The sequence below is a fragment of the Plecotus auritus genome (assembly GCF_963455305.1).
Source record: "Plecotus auritus genome assembly, chromosome: 4".
Taxonomy (NCBI): Eukaryota; Metazoa; Chordata; class Mammalia; order Chiroptera; family Vespertilionidae; genus Plecotus; species Plecotus auritus.
This window is the reverse complement of record NC_137775.1, coordinates 10,161,169-10,178,061: the sequence shown is the minus strand read 5'-3', so window position 1 is coordinate 10,178,061 and position 16,893 is coordinate 10,161,169. Positions and strand designations below refer to the sequence as shown.

The window sequence follows — 16,893 nt, the reverse complement described above, 5'->3', positions numbered from 1 at the left end:
AGCTGGTACCTGGCGGAGTTAAAAGCCTGTGAGCGAGAAATGCAGAAGGGCATTCCCACATCACAAAACCGAGTGGAGGCAGCAGGCCCACCGGACATGCGCGTCTGCCTTTGAAGGAGAGAGGTGTGAAGAAATCGCTCCGATGCCTTTGACCGGCGTCTCATAGGCACCTTGGACTCGTCATAACTTTATCACAGCTGTGCCTTTAAACATCTTTCCTGCTGATACAAAGGTTAGTCTTCCTTGTCTCCTTTTCACTTTTCCCTTCTCTAAGCAAAGGTTCTTTGGCACATTAGCTCAGGTGATTAGGGTAATGATGCCTGAGAAACAGCGAGCTTCCGCTTTTTCACATTTACCCAGAGCTTCTGTGTAACACCAGCAAGTTGACTTGGAAAGAATTATTTTTGTATGATTTTTAAAGAAAAGCCCCTGAAGATCCTGGAAAATGAAGAAAAGTGATGTGTCTGCAAAAACAGTAGCAGGATTTTTTTTTTTTTTACTTCCCCCCCAGGGGCTGTAATTTGACTGCTCTGTTTGGCAAGGCTCCAGAGACAAGTCCAAGTGCTCAATCTCTTTCGCTTTCTCTCTCCCTCTCTCCTCCTTCCCACCTTTCTGGCCCCTGGGCAGAGGGGGGCGGGACGGGGACCCGCTGCTCCAGGCCCGCGGAGCCCGCATCTCGGCGCGGAGAGGGGAGGGCCGGGGCGCGGCCGGCGGCGGGGCGAGCCGAGGAAGAGGAAGTCCGAGCCGAGCAGCGGTGCAAGGCGCTCGGCAGGCGCTGGAGCCGGAGCCGGAGCCGGCGCATCACTTCGCAGCGCAGCGCAGCCGCCCCTTCCCGGACCGGACCTGCGAGCGCGGCCCCGCGGCGGCCGCCCCTCTTCGGGTAAGCGCCGGCTCTGCGTTCACGCCGGGGTCCTTTCCAGCCGCTCTCCGGGAGCCCCGAAGAATGGGAAGGGGATCTAGGGACCCCCTGCTCGGAGCCCCAAGTCCGCAGGTGGAGGCGGCGAAGTGTGGTGCCGGGCCCCGCTCCCCTGCGCGCTCCCTCGGGGAGGAGACGGACGGGGTTGGGGGGCGCCTCCGCCGCCGGGACCCGGGGCCCGCCGCTGCCCGCCGCCGCCTGGAGGGGGCGACCCGCCGCCGCCGCCGCCCGGCTCTAGGCTCCTGGCTGCGAACCCCGGCCCGGCCTCGACCTGGCGGCCCCGCGCTGCACCCGTAGCCAGGGCGGCTGCAACGTGGGCTCCTCCGAGGAGCTCCTGCGTGAACCCCCGAGGTCTACGAACCCGGTTCCACCTCTCAAACAGGACGGCCCCTAAACGGGACCCGCCCGCCGGCCACCTTAGGGCAACTCCCGGCCCCGGTCCGGGCGCCCGGCCCTAGCGCAGAGGACCGAGGACCGCCGCGGAACCGGAGGCCAGGCGCCCGGTGCGTCGGGTGAGGAGGGTCCCTGCCTTTATAGAACCAGCCCGGGGGGCCCAGCCCCGCAAATATGCCTGGGGGTTGGGCTGGAGGGGGGTCGAAAGCCGACGGTCCCTTTGTCACGGGGGTAAAAGGGAACACCTGGTCTTCTCTGGGACTTTGCCGACCTTTCTGGCCTCGGAGGACCGCGGGGTCTGCGGGTGACGCGGCAGCTCGCCCCTCTTTGTGTCCTCTGATGAGAGTCTGGCTTTAAAGTTGGCGCATAAGGAGGGTCTAGTTGGGAAAAGTGGTTACACTGTTACATTTTATTCCGTTCATTGGAAACAATGAGGTGGGTGACTTTTTTAAAAAGCCGGGGGTGGGGGGAGGCTTGTTTGCAGAGCCGGTGTTCCGTGAAGTTCTGGTCCTCCCGCTCCCTCGGTACCACCCTCAGGTGGCCGCCGCTACTGCACATATTTTTGAAATCCCCGAGTGTGAGTCCCCCGGGAGGCTGTGTCCAGCCGGCCTCACAAAAGACACTGTGGATCCCAGAGGCAGAGTTGGTTTGGGGGTTTTCCGACAGATTGGATTCAGCACTGCCTCGTGTTTCCTATTCAAACCAGGAGGAGACCGGAAGGTCGACTTGGGTCAGATTTGGCATGGAGCAGAAGTGCAGGCCCAGCTAGGCCGGGTAACGCTGTAAAAACGGCTATGGAGTGTTAAAATCGGCATCTGCTGGCTTCTCGGTGTTCTGTAGCTGGCATGCTTTTCAATGATGTAGTATGGACTTTGGACTTTGAGTAAACGCTATTAAAACATCTCCAAGCCCATCGCTTCAAGGACTAAGAAAGCTCCATTGTAACGTGGGCTTTGCCAGGTGAGACCCTACAAGCTCCGAGGTGGCCCTGGCTACCTCCCTCACAAAGTGATTTAGATGAACCAGGTAAAGCTTCATGCTCAATCCTGCACCCCACCCCACCCTGCATGGTATACAATATTTAAGACTTAGATACAAAGGTGATGGTTTGATATATGGTCCTCTGGCTTCCCAATTCCACACTTTCCTTCTTGTCCGATGTGAGGCCCTCTATCTAAGCCACGGGGCCACCTGAGGAAAGAACTGTTTTTCCCCAGAGTCCTCCCATCTCACTGGCTTCCTCCTCGGCAGGACATCCCACAGCCCTCACTGCATCACCTTCCTCTTCCCTCCTGTAGCCACTCCCTGAACCCCTCTTCTCATGGTTGTCTGGCTGTCAGATCCATGCCCTAATCCCGCTTTTTCCTTGATCACCTTTTCCTGCTCATCAGCACCTTTCCCAAGGGCACCAGCTTCCTACAGCATCTAACACAGGAATGATCGTTACCAAATCCAAGGTTAAATATTGGGTAATTCAGTCTGTACTTCAAGGACTTTAAAGGATCACTTGTTAACAAACCAATGGGAAGTGGCAATCGTTTTTCAAATCCAGGAATAGCCAGTACTGTTTTGTTCTCCCCCAGTGAGGATATGAGTTTTTAAAGCGATTTAATTAAGAATTAATGGTTTCTGGTCTAGCACATGAAGATGGGAAATGCTTCAGCAGCTGTGATGTCTTTGGAGCCCTCAATAAACTAAAAGCAATTCCTGGATCTCTACTCTGATTCCTCCTGGCTGCAATGCACTTTTTGAGAGTTTCTGTCCCCTCTCGCCGTTCATTGCTGGTAGTTGGTCTTTCAAACAGTTGTCATCTTTCAATTCTCCTCCTGGATGATCCAGGGAATAGTGACGCTGGAATGTAGGGGCTAGGCTAAATCTCGGATGACCTACTTCAGCCCCATCCTCCTAAAGATTTAGGGGAGTGCTGGGGTGAGGACCGAGTGCTCTGGGAGGGGCCGGCTTGGGCGTGAAGTGTGCCTCTGCAGCTCATTGGCACGGAGACCTTGACCCCTCTAGGAAATTATTTAGACATAGATTATTTTACAGTCAGGAAAATGTAACAATCATAGCTGATTACTTTCTCCGGATTATCTCACCTTTGCTCATATCTTCCTCTGTAATTTAGGAAATAATGGCCTCTCTCTCTGGGTTCATGCTGAGGAGTGAGGATGATTAATGAAATAATTTGTGGAATTTGGCAGGCTATGCGCTTTAAAGACGATTGTTGTTGATCAACCGAGTCCCGGGAATGAATGATTTTGCTGGAGGTTCCGCAGTTCTCCATCGGCTGAGCTACGGTTTAACCCATGTTCACTTCTCTGTCCTCAGCTGCGCTACCTTGAAATAACGGTAGCATGGAGGCATATTTTTATTTTTATTTATTTATTATTATTTTTTTAAATATATTTTATTGATTTTTTACAGAGAGGAAGGGAGAGGGATAGAGAGCTAGAAACATCGATGAGAGAGAAACATCGATCAGCTGCCTCCTGCACACCCCCTACTGGGGATGTGCCCGCAACCAAGGTACATGCCCTTGACCGGAATCGAACCCGGGACCCCTCAGTCCGCAGGCCGACGCTCTATCCACTGAGCCAAACCGGTTTTGGCAGGAGGCATATTTTTAATGAAATGCAATGCTTCACTCTTTCAGAAAAAAAATCGCTGTCTCGTTTGACTTGGGGGAAATGTGGTTTCTAGGGCCAGATCTCATGTATTCAAGCAGGAATGGGAATGGAAACATTTTCTAGACAGAGACTCTAAGCAGCCTCGTACTCGTATGCATCGGCATCTGAAATACAACGTTTCATCCGCCTGCATCAACCTGCTCTATCAATGAAAAGCTGACCCCAAGTCTCAGCGGGCGTCCAGGGCCCTGGGTGTCTGTGCCAAGTAGAACTGACTGCAGGGCCAGCTTTCAAGTCATTAAGAGACGGTATGTGTTCCTCTTTCTATTGCAAAAAGCAGCAGGTGTTTTAGCAAAGACGGTAGAAACGTAGCTCAGCATCCCAGCCAGGGGGCCCGGGTTTGTTGTGGAATAACCGGGCCACGGGTCATGCAGAGGCTGCAGAAACCTTCAAGTCTGCCTGGGTGGCTCCCGCCCAGTGACTAGACCAGGGGTGGGCAAACTTTTTGACTCGAGGGCCACAATGGGTTCTTAAACTGGACCAGAGGGCCGGAACAAAAGCATGGATGGAGTGTTTGTGTGAACTAACATAAATTCAAAGTAAAGGAGCGGAGGGGAGAGCAAGAGAACCGGATAGAACAGCCGGATCCAGCCCGCGGGCCGTAGTTTGCCCACGGCTGGACTAGGTGGTGGCTGTGCACTATATCTAGAATAGTTTTCATGTTTGAGGCAGGCTGGAGTATCTTTTCAATCTGTGGACACAAGTTTACTCCCCCAAAAATGTTTTTTTCGATGAGATACAAGGCCAGTAAAAAATTTCCAAACCTGAACATCTGCTTCAGGTATACACTGAATTACTGTTTGATGGGAAGCTAAGGTATGCTGGATTCATGGACTGGAAAATCTACACGCCTCCTCTTCTTTGTCCTTCCCAGTATCATCAGAGAGGAAGGCACCTTGGAGGGTGCTAATGGTAGGCAAAGTTTTAAAAAGATTCCAGCTACACCCACTGGATGTCCTAACCCAGTGGTCGGCAAACTGTGGCTCGCGAGCCACATGCGGCTCTTTGGCCGCTTGAGTGTGGCTCTTCCACAAAATACCACGGCCTGGGCGAGTCTATTTTGAAGAAGTAGCATTAGAAGAAGTTTAAGTTTAAAAAATTTGGCTCTCAAAAGAAAGTTCAGTCGTTGTCCTGTTGGTATTTGGCTCTGTTGACTAATGAGTTTGCCAACCACTGGCCTAACCTGATGCAAGGGGAGGCGGGGTTTTCACGGGTCTCTCATTAAGAAGGTTGTTTGGGTAAGCTTTAATAACCAGTGTGCTGCCGAGGCTACAGAGCCACTTAGCACTGGCATTGGGAAGGTCAAACCGGTACAGCATTTGCCCCGAAGCTAGCAAGTCCGTAAGTGTAAGCAGGACATCTTTCTAAAATATCCAAGACGCCATTAAAATGCAGGTGAGTCTAGTAATCGCTCAAACTTTAGGATTCTCGTAAGAGGAATTATTAATCAATAAATCACCATGCCAAGAGGTTAGCTATACTTATTGAAGTGGTAAAGGGACCTAGTCCTCAAGTGTCTGGTCACATCAAGCACTTAAATGACCTGTGTCTGAATACAGATGGGGGAGGATGGCAAGTTCTAGGTCAGGGGTGGTGAACTCTTTCCTGTAAAGAGCCAGATAGTGAATATGTTAGGCTTCGTGGTCTGTATCTCATAGTCTTCGATCGGGTGGGGAGCTCTTTGTTTGCAACCCTTTAAAAATGTAAAAACCAGTCTTTGCTTGAGAGCCACTCAAAATGGGCTGTAGGCCGGGCTTGTCCAGCTCTGTGCTAAAGGAAACAGTTTATGTTTGTGATATCCTTCAGGGTTTTCGTGGAGACCCAAATTGACAATTCCATAGGCTCTAGTTGAGCTGAAGTGATAGAGACTAACTTATAACCAAATCTCCTTTGTCACTCCTTTGGCCAGCTGGTCTTCTTTATCCTCTCTTGGCACCGGGTTAGAAGTCTCTAATAGACATAGCAATCAGTTGATCTAAGAATGGCAGTGCCCAATTTCAGCCTTCTTCCTTGAGTTAGACGTGAATGGAGAGAGAGACTCGGCTGGGACAGAATAAAGCCCACATTGAAATAGGTCATTGATGACGATCATTGAACACATGAAATGAAGTTCAGACCCCCGAGCCTGGCACTCAGTGCTTTTGTACCTATTGTTCTTCTAGCTCCTCCCCAGAATACGCTACGTCCCTATCATAACACAAACTCCCAGAGCCTGAGGTGGGCTGTGCTCACTCTCACTGATGGAGGGATCCTTCCATACAAAGTTGAAGTCTCCATCTCTTTCTTGGATCCTCTCCTCATCTTATTGGGCAGAAATGTAGGTATCCCCACCTCTATGTTAACTCAGGACCTTATACCTAAAGCACTTGGAAAGACAGGGGAATGTGGCCATCCAGTAGATAAATATACCTTCCAAGGGAGGGGAACAGCTCTCTCCCTCTCCCTAGCTTCAGGGATCTTGTTGTACATCCTTGGACCAGACACAGAATTCAGCACAGAACTCCCAGGGCCTGTATGTGACACAGAGTATAACATAGCACCTGTGTGTCTGGCTTTGGAGTTACACTGAGCTGAGGTCTCGTCCCGGCTTCTACATGTACCTGCTACAGGTCCCCTCGTCTTTAAAGTTGCTAAGATAAATGAAATTTTCCTTTGTAAAGCATTTAGGTCAGGGCCCGACACGTAGTTATTGCTCAATAAATGGTAACTTTTCTTCATTCCAGAGCCATTTATTGGCACCTACTATGCCTAGCATGATGCCGATGCTGTTCTAGGCCAAGCAGTCAACACAAGAAGCGTGGTCTCCATAGAGATGTGATCAGCAGGCTGGGAGAATCCAGGTGATGGTTGGGCCACCTTGGTCTGGTGCTCTGGGAAGCCTTACAGGCAGCATTTGACGGCAACTTTAATGAAATTGATGAGTTCCTGTTTCATCAAGTCTACGATACTTTTGAAATACACCTTTTCTTTTTTTTAATTACTCTATTTTTTTTTTACATTCAGTATTATTTTGTGTTAATTTCAGGTGTACAGCATAGTGGTTAGACAACCATCTACTTTACAAAGGCCATTTTAAAAAAATGTACCACTAAGAAAAGAAATGTCCACAAAATTGGCATCACCTCTTGTAAGGTGTGTCTGTAAGTTGTGGGGGGGAAAGCATTTCTTAGCATCAGTAAAATGCATTTATATTTATGCCCAATAAATATTCATTAAATACACTAGTCTTACTCTGTGGTGGCCTACAGGATTAGGCTCCAAAGGTTTATATTGTAACAGAGTTTCTTTGCTTCTTGAGTTGGACCTGGCAAAGAGTTAAGTAATACAGTAAGTGAAAGTATTGTAAGGCATTTGTGATCTGATGTGTTTTTAAAAGTTTAAAACATTCACTCTGGTCATTTGCATGAACAAAGTGCATTAGGGAATCGTGTGGAAGCGAAACTGACTTACACATACTTGGGTAGGAGTGAAGTTGGGCGGTCCTTGCAGCTGGATATCCCTTTTGGCAGCTGTCTGCGGAGATGTGTGAATCCTTAATGCACATAAATGCCTTCTGAAGGGCAATGAAGGCATGAGCTCAGAGCTCACTGCCTTCTGTTTTCCAGATTTAATTTACTATAAATACTCCTCTCCCCGCATCTCAAGGGGCTGATCATCCCTCTGACCACGTAGGTCCTTTCTAACCATGAGAAGGGAGGATTTTCTCTCCTCTGGAAAGGCTATGGATTTTCACGCTCCAAGCAGGGTTCTCTTCCAATATGTTCCCACCCTCCTCCCTGTTTAGAGTAAAATACCACGGACATCTTCGCTTCCTGACCACCCTCTAAGCTCTAAATCCTCCTCGAGATCTTTTTCTGCACCCCGTTTAGAGCCTATTGTCTCTCCCCCACTTCCCCTGTTGTCCAAGATTCTTTAACTCAGTTTCAGGTTGACTGAATGGGAGCTTGGACGATACTTGGCTATTTCTAACTGTAATTAAGTGTTCTTTCATACTGTTTGATTTTAATTTCAACATGTTACCAGGTGGCATGCTGGCGCTCCATACATGGTGAGCATGCCCTTCCTAATACGCTCTGGAATCTGTTTTTTGGGGGGCACTCTTCAGCTCTCCCTACCCTCTCCCAACTCTGCGACTGAAACCCCAGCTAAGTTCCCTTCCTCCTCCTGTCTGTCTGAGAGGGGTCTGTCAGCCCCTGGCCAAGGAGGAAGCAAAGTGCAGACCTTCTTTCTTCTAGAGCAGCCGTGGGCAAACTACGGCCCGCGGGCCGGATCCGGCCCGTTTGGCTGTTCTATCCGGCCCGCGGAGCCGAAAGAGCGGAGGGTTCTCTTGCTCTCCCCTCCGCTCCTTTACTTTAAATTTATATTAGTTCACACAAATACTCCATCCATGCTTTTGTTCTGGCCCTCCAGTCCAGTTTAAGAACCCATTGTGGTCCTCGAGTCAAAAAGTTTGCCCACCCCTGTTCTAGAGCCACCTCCATCCTGCCTCTACCGTCTCATGTGACTGAAGTCCTCATGCTCCCAGCCGTCTTCAGAACTGACAGCAACTCTAGCAGAAATCCCGGTCTTTGGGAACAGGCAGATGCAAAGGAAAGGCCACTGTGGGGGTGCATGCTCACCAGAGTCCAGCCTTAGGGTGATGGAAGGCTGTGTCCGACCTGCGACCTGCGGGTTGGGGTGGAGGGGGTGGGGAAGCTGGGAGGCTGAGAGGAAGGGGTGGCGGGCGGATCCTGGTCCATCCCTGGGTGCAGCTTCCCATGGCGGTGTGATTACAGACGGTCCTCAAACACTGACATCTGCGCCTCTCTGATGTGCTGGGAGAGAGGAAAACTGTAATCTGGGGCATAAGTACACGACACTGCTTTTGTTCCCTTCAACCTGTTATTAGTTTAAGCATCTATGTTGTGCTAGAATATTATAGCTGCCTCAAAGGAGGCCACGGGAGCTGGTCTGAAACAGCTTACAGTTGAAAGTTTCAGGCATCCCACCCTTGTAAACTTTTGAATCAACAAAATACATGAAGTATGAAACGTAAGGGTCAAAATCAGGAGTGGGTGTGAGAGGAGCATACTGGGGGAATCATAGACTTTGTGAATTAATTTTTGTAGAAGAAAACCTTCGCTTACATCATGTCTTGCCCATCCTGGATCCGAGGTTTTAGAGTTAGTTCCTTGCTAAGGATGATGAGGGTGGGCTGTCAGGGTGTTGAGATGGTCAGGGAAGGAGCGGGAGATGTGGGTGAGCTGACGAGGATTGGCTCTGATGGGGAAAGTGCTTGGGGAGATGTTTGGACGCATTTGGAATATAGTGGTAGAGGAAAATCTTGGTGGTCTTGGCTTTTCTCCACGTTTCTTCACTTTCTCTATAAGATACATGCTCATCTCCCCCTCTCCTGTAACAGTTGTTGAGGCTAAAGTCTAAGGAACGCCCTTGAACCAGAATTCTTAATGAGATCTGATCTTGAAACTAAAATGGCAAAGAAAGTAACGTGAAAATAACGTTTCTGTGGCGTGTGGAACCCTGTGGCCCACGGGTGTACCGTATTATAATGAAACATTACCTTTAGCAACTTAGAAACCAGGTAACTTCCCAAAAGTGTCAGTATTATGAAACACTCTTACATTTTCTTTCTGTCTTTTTTTCCAGAACTTATCCTGATAGGAAAGCAAATATTATGAAATTCTAAAATTTGAGTTGTAATGAGCTCCATAATAGTAGTACCTTTCAAAATTCAAAATATCCCTGAGGAGCAAAATAAGCTTTGTTTTCTTTATGGATTGTGGCCCGCCTTGTCAAGATGTGATACTGTCTACTCTAACCCAGTACTGTCGTTTAAGAAATTTCCAAGTGGGAACTTAACAGGTATTTGTTTTTAACTTCTTACAGAAATGAAAACGAGAACACATGTCAGTAAAAGCTAATGACTTATGCTGATAACTATTCTAAAACTCTCCTTGGCTTTGGATTACTAATATATGCAGAAAACGCTGCACAAATGTTCAGAAACGTATACCGTGGTCTTGACCGAGAAAACTCTTACTTGGTACTTCAATATGCGTGATACATAGAGCAAGACAAGCTGATACTGTCTTTGCTTACTTGTTGCAGTATTAGTTCCAAACACTGTGATGTTAAGTATGGGGAAACGGTGTGCATGGAAGAGGTAGGTCTGTTTTTCCAAGGTCTGCGTACTCAGAGGTAAAATGCAAGGATAGGCTGAAATTCAGTAGTCTAGATCTATTATTTGGAAGTTATTTGAAAAGGCCTACTAAAATGGGGACAACACTATAATAAAGATGTTATAGTTTTAAAATATATATACCTAGTATGTAATAAACCCTTTTATTATGTGTATGGGTGTCGCCCTTAAGTTTTATTCCATGTTACTAGACGACAGGAACAATAAGACAACATGAAAATACTGGGGAAAACCATCCCAGTGGCAGGAGAAGGCCCTTCAGTCTCCTGGAGCAAAAGTCAATAGTAAGAGCCTAGTAATGGCGTGGTTCAGTGGTTGAGCGTCAAGCTATGAACCAGGAGGTCGCAGCTCAACTCCCAGTCAGGGCACATGCCCAGATTTCGGCCTCGATCCCCAATGTGGGGCGTGCATGAGGCAACTGATCAATGATTCTCTCTCATCATTGATATTTATCTCTCTCCCTCTTCCTTCCCCTCTGAAATCAATAAAAAATATATTTAAATAGTAAGAGAGAGGGAAGAGAAACACATTTGTTGTTTGTTTCACTGTCGTGGAGACATAATGTTCATTACCATTGGGAATTCATATTACAGTTACTCATTCAACAGATATAATTTCCTAAGTTCTGGGATACAGTGATGAACAAAACAAGCGAGATGTGGGGAGGGGGAACTATGTAATGAGAGCTTTAAAGAAAAGAAAACAGCCGAAACCAGTTTGGCTCAGTGGATAGAGCGTCAGCCTATGGACTGAAGGGTCCCAGGTTCGATTCCGGTCAAGGGCATGTACCTTGGTTGCGGGCACATCCCCAGGAGGGGGTGTGCAGGAGGCAGCTGATTGATATTTCTCTCTCATCGATGTTTCTAATTCTCTATCCCTCTCCCTTCCTCTCTGTAAAAAATCAATAAAATATATTCAAAAAAAAAAGAAAAAAAGAAAAGAAAACAGGGAAATGGGAAGGGGCACTCTCTTTGTCTGGGTGGTCAGAAGGCCCATGCAAGCAGGTAACATTGAGCCAAGGTTTAAATAACAAAGAATGATCCTGAGAAGGTCCGAGGAAAGAACATTCGAGGCAGAGAGAAAAAGTGTATAGAGAGGAATAAGCTCTGTGAGTTGGAGGAAAAGAAAGGCCGCTGTGTGTGAACAGCAAGAGTGGGAGATGAAGCTGGAGAGGTGGCAGGGCCTGGACTGTGTAGGGTTATAATACCAAAGGTCATTACCGTGGCTTAGAAGGGCCATGCAAAGCCACTGCTGGGTTTGACGCAGGAGAGCGATATGTCTGATGAATGCTGGTTGTCACTCAGGTAGAGCAGTGGGGAAGCTATGGCAGTGGTCCAAAGAGGATGCGGGAGAGGCGGGTTGATTCAGCACTGGAATGTCAGCAAGCCAATGCCTCACAAGAAGGGACTGATGGGAATTCGGAAGCAGCGTGGCCATCTTACTTGCTTCGTCCCACCTGCTTACCAGTCTCCATCCTGTGCTTCCATCGGCCTCTGTCAGGAAAGTGAGCAAGGCGGCACATGCCATGATGGATAAGCTCACCTCCACTCAGGGCCCAGGGCCCCCTTCTTCCAGCTCCGTAGCATGCTCCTTTCCTCAAGTCTAGCACATATGGTGTGGTTCTTTCCATAACCATTCAGCTGTCTGCTTCCCCTCACTAGACTCTGAGCTCCTGAGTGCAAGTGGTTGAACAAAATATTTGTCTACTAGTTGAAATGAACTTCAAGAAATTCAGGCAAAAACCTCAGTTTTCAAAAATTAGTTGAAGAAAGAAAATTCTGAGTAGGTAGCTAAATATTTAAAAAAGAAGATGGGGAGGAGGAGGAGGAGAAAAGAGGAGGAGGAGGAGGAAAAAGAGGAGATGAGAAGGAAAGAAAACCCACTGGAGAAATGGAAGGGGCTCTGACTTAACCCTTCATAAGGCTCTTTAGAAAAGTGTTTTCGTTCAGTCGATTTTCTATAAGGGCAGCCCAGTAGCGGTTGCTTTGGAAGTTGTATGGGCCTGCAGGAAATGCGGCGCTCTATAAATATTTATGCTCGTGGCCTGCCTTTCACTGGCTTACAGAGCACTTGGAAACTCAACAGTGTTTATTCTGGAATAGAAGCAACTATCAGAGAAACTGTCGTGGTAAGAAATCTTTCTAATGCTCCAAGCCAGTTGAGTGACTGCTATGCATTTCCAGAGAGGATACCAGCCCTACTCCAGCCCTATAAACATGCCTGCATTTGCATGGGGTGGGCACTTCAGACTTCTGGTGGGTTGAGCCTTTCCTGGGACATAGAGATTATGCTGTATTCATCCTCGTGTTCCCAGTAGAGAGCATATTCACGGGCACACCGTTGACCTTGAACCAGTTGTCTGACTTGAAGTGTGGTCCAGTTCTCATTTTTCAACTGTAGAGTGGAATTGGGAAGTCTCATGTTCAATGCTAGCATGTGGGATTTGGGTGAAACCCTTAATTCTAGTTTACCAACTTAGAGCTCAGAAATAGAAAAAAAAAACAAAAAAACAAGTTTAAGAAGTCTATATTTGTTATTCTCCTATTCAGATTTTAGCACGCTTACTGGAAAAAAACACACAAATATAGCCAAACCACATTGTTTAGTGTTGGTACAAAAATTGCTCTGTTACTTGTAAATTTAGTTTATTAAGACAGGTCTTTGAAGGATCCCATCATATTAAAAGGGGATGGATTCTGATAGCCTAGTTTTTAGTTACTATGCCTCTTGGAAAATATTAAAATAAAATTCCTCTTAGAATATCCTGATTTAAATTTTCTGGCTCAAACAGTGAGGGCCTATTGTGTTTCAAAATAAATCAAATGAAAAACTGTGCCATGGGCCTGTCTGAGCCTCCACTCCTATTCACATGCCTTCTGGGATTTATCTGTTGGCTTTTGCACAATTGATTCAAAGTCATCCACCCAGAAGTGGATTCATAATCTCTATTTCCAGACCTACCTCTGACTTCCTAGGGTTGTTCCCCCCGCGCCCCCGCCATCCAATTTTTAGTTAATAGCACCACGGTTCATTGGTCACAGCAAGCCACTTTCCTTCCTTGTGCAATCAGTTAGCAGCGACTCCCTAAAGATTCTCAATCTGTGTTCACTTACTCATGCCTCCGTCCCAGCCCTTTGGACACTTACCTCTTGCCTAGACAAGTAGAATAATTGCTGAGCCAGCATGGATTGCTATGTCTGGGGCTCAAATCTGACCAATGAGTGCATTTTCATAGAGGCCCTTCTAATGGCTTCACCCCAAGGGAAGGGCAATGGTAGAACTTAAGGTAGAGATAAAAGGCTTCCTTAGAGAGCCTTTAACGTTTCTCTGGTCACATTCCTCAGACCTCAGGTCCAGTCCACAGGCAAACCCTGCGGGCTCTCGCCCAAATGCGCAAGTCCTCCCACTCTTCACAGTCGTCGCTGCTCCCCCTTGATCCAGTCCGCTGCCTTCTCTCCCTGAATTCGTGCAGCTGGTTCCTAACTGGTCCCTTTGCTTAGCCAGGGGTGGGCAAACTTTTTGACTCGAGGGCCACAATGGGTTCTTAAACTGGACCGGAGGGCCAGAACAAAAGCATGGATGGAGTGTTTGTGTGAACTAACATAAATTCAAAGTAAAGGAGCGGAGGGAAGAGCAAGAGAACCGGATAGAACAGCCGGATCCGGCCCGCGGGCCGTAGTTTGCCCATGGCTGGCTTAGACCCATGCCCCTGACTATCTCACAGCAGCCCCAGTGGCCCTGCCTGTGTCGGCTAATGCAGACTCCTCTGTGGTTTCCTCTCTCACTCCGCAAGTCCACGGAACAGCCCCCAGGAGCCTCCCCAGCCTGGCCCCTGCTCTGCCCTCCGGCTCTGACCTCATCTGCTCCTCCCCGCGTGCCCACTCTGCCTCGCCCGGCCGGCCTCTCTGAGTCCCCAGTCTCCCTGACTTGCTCCAGCCTTGACGTGGTTTCTGCCTGGAGCACGCGTCCCGGAGAGGGAAGCCTGACTGTCTCCCTGGTCCCAGTGTCCTGGTCAAGTGTCCCCTCCTCAGAGAGGTCTTCCTGGTCCTGCTTTGTATGGCCTTGGCGGGCCATGTCCCTCTCACCCGACTTCAATTTTACGTCCTGGCATTTGTAACAAAGAGCGTATTTGTTTCCTGCCTGCTCTTCACGAGAAGAGAGAATTTGTGTTGTTCACACTGCATTTCCAATGTTGTAGGACAGTGCCCAGCACAGGGAAAACGTAAACATTTTTTTTTTTAATCAGTCACTAAATGCCCTAGGCAGTGGCCATGTCTGCCTCTCTGTCAGGTAAGTTCTGGAGTCTGATGCTGTTACAGCGCCATGTTCCAGAAGGAGATCAGCAGGCACGGCGCTGCGTGCAGGGGTGGATGGGTGGGTGGTGATGGTGGTGGGTGCCTGGGAAGAGAAGTGGCGGAGAACCTGGACTCCTTCCTCCTTTCCTGCCCTCACACTCCTGGCTTCTGAAGAAGTATCCTCGGAGTCTAACGGGGCCTCTTCCTCTATCTAGTGTCGTCTGCTCTCCAGCACCATCCTACCCAGAAAAGCTTGCTCTTGGCTCGTCCCCCATATCTGCCTTATTCCCCCACAGGACCCACAGCACCAAACAACATCTCAAGTGGGGCAGACTTTCAGGAAATATCCAGTCACTGCTTGATATTTATTCTTCATTTATTCAAATGCTGCCTATCCATCAGAGTCGGCAGTGTGATGTGACAAACATGCAGACTCTTGAGGGGACCACTTGGATTCAAACCAGGTTCCACCACTTAGACTCTGCATGACCTTGAACAAGCTGTCCAGACTCCCTAAGCTTCGGGGCAGCCTCTTAGAGATGAGGGAGACAGGTCCCGCTCCTGGGGTTATGATGAGGATCAAACCAATCATTCTTTACATGTTTGCAAAACCTGGTTGTATCACATAGAAAAGTTAGGGAAATGTTAGCCATTATTTTCATCGATGTTTCTTTAAAATTCACATCTTTCATAAAACTCAAATTCATCTCTTGTTTCCCAGAAAACTGGGTGCCCTTTAATTACCATTTCATTCACTTTGGTGTGTACTAATGCCTTACGCTGATGCAGGTGATCAGCTCATGTCTTCTTATGTTAAATGTAGAAAATAAAGAGTACAAGCATGCGGAAATATATTTATCCACCCCCTGTGCATTCCCCACCTCCCTTCCTTGCTTTATTTTTCTGCATAGATGTGCATCTGCCTGATGGACACACCATAAATTAATGTTTGTTTATCTTTTTAAGCTCCATGGAGGGAAGGATTCATCTTCTGATTAAGGAAATTTCCAAAATCACAGGAGAGAAACAGTATCATGAGCCCCGTGTACCCATCTTCCAGATTCAACAGTTATAAACATTCTGCCAATCTTGTTCTATCTATTTCCCCCATTGGTATTCCCTCCCCCACTTTGGATAGTAAAGGCCAATCTCAGGTGTCATTCTGTTTAACCCATACGTATTTCAATATGCATTTCCGACGGGAAAGAACACATTCTTCCATATAACCGCCACACGATTAAAACATCTACTGGAAATAACAGCAGCTCCTTAGCTCACTCTGACCTTCCTTCTAGTCTGCTTTACTTGTTAGAGTGGGGCTCTTGTGCCTGTCTGTTTACTGCCACTTCTCACTACACACGAGGCACTGCAGTATTTAAAGGAGTGAGTGGCTGGGTTGTATTCTTAGGTCCATAAAAATCTTATCAATAGTGATTGTGATCTCGGGCTAATAAAAGAAAGCCCACTTGACTCATAAGGGAGCTGAGGCAGAGCTGTCTAATGCAGGCGTCCTCAAACTACAGCCCGCGGGCCACATGCGGCCCGCCGAGGACATTTATCCGGCCCGCCGGATGCCGCTGCCTGTCCTGCTTAGCAGCTGACTCGTCCCGGGCCCGCAGTGCGCATAGGAATTTGTTCATAGTTTTTTGTTGTTTTTTTTTAAACTATAGTCCGGCCTTCCAACTGTCTGAGGGACAGTGAACTGGCCCCCTGTTTAAAAAGTTTGAGGACCCCTGGTCTAATGTTTACAAGCGCTGTAGGCCAAACACCAGTGTCTTTTAACGAGCAAGCATCTCCAGAGCTCTAACGTGGGATGGGTTGCTTTGAACCTGCCTCTGTTGCCTCAGAGGGGTCAGAAATTCCTTTGCTCCTCCCCTCTTGAACAGGAAATAGAAATCTCATGGTTCATACTTTAAGAGTTGAGTAACTGTCTTTTGAATATGAACTGTACTAATTCACTTCTTCAACCATATAATGGGGGACATTATTGCTGTAAAGGATTGTTGAACGTGTAAAAACAGTCAGTGGGTAAACTGTTACACAGTGCTTGGCTTTTAGCAGCTGTTTAATGGACAGTTGTGATCTCTCTCTTGTCGTCAAGCCACGGTTGTTGACAAGCTACAAGGCGAGAGTTCCCAACACAGAGGGGAACCCCCCCCCAAGTGTGGACTGGGGGCAAGGGGTACCAAGTGGAAGCTGGCCCTCAGCAGCATTGCCTCCCAGGCCTCCTGCCTCTCCGTCCAGGCTGGCCGTTCAGGTTTCTCACTGTTAGTCTGCTGGGGGAGGGGGGCGGAGTTGTAGTTTTCCTTCTACGCAGCGCACTGCCCCTTTGAGGGTTAATTTGAAGAGCTTTTACTGCGAAATAATGAGATTTAAAGAAATCCTTATGGTCCTACCTTCTCT

At 48.1% G+C, this 16,893-nt stretch overlaps 1 protein-coding gene across 2 annotated transcripts in view; it reads left to right on the top strand.

Annotated features, from left to right (window-relative positions):
* The first annotated feature begins 703 nt into the window (after positions 1-703).
* The window catches only part of PLEKHG1 (pleckstrin homology and RhoGEF domain containing G1), a 201,611-nt gene continuing 185,421 nt past the window's right edge, over positions 704-16,893 (top strand). The window contains exon 1 of one of the 2 annotated variants that reach the window (XM_080665864.1): positions 704-880. The gene's annotated coding sequence lies outside the window, so the exon portion shown is untranslated. Of the gene's footprint in view, positions 881-1,403; positions 1,429-16,893 lie in introns of those variants that run through there. The other variant, XM_080665865.1, reaches the window with a different exon arrangement.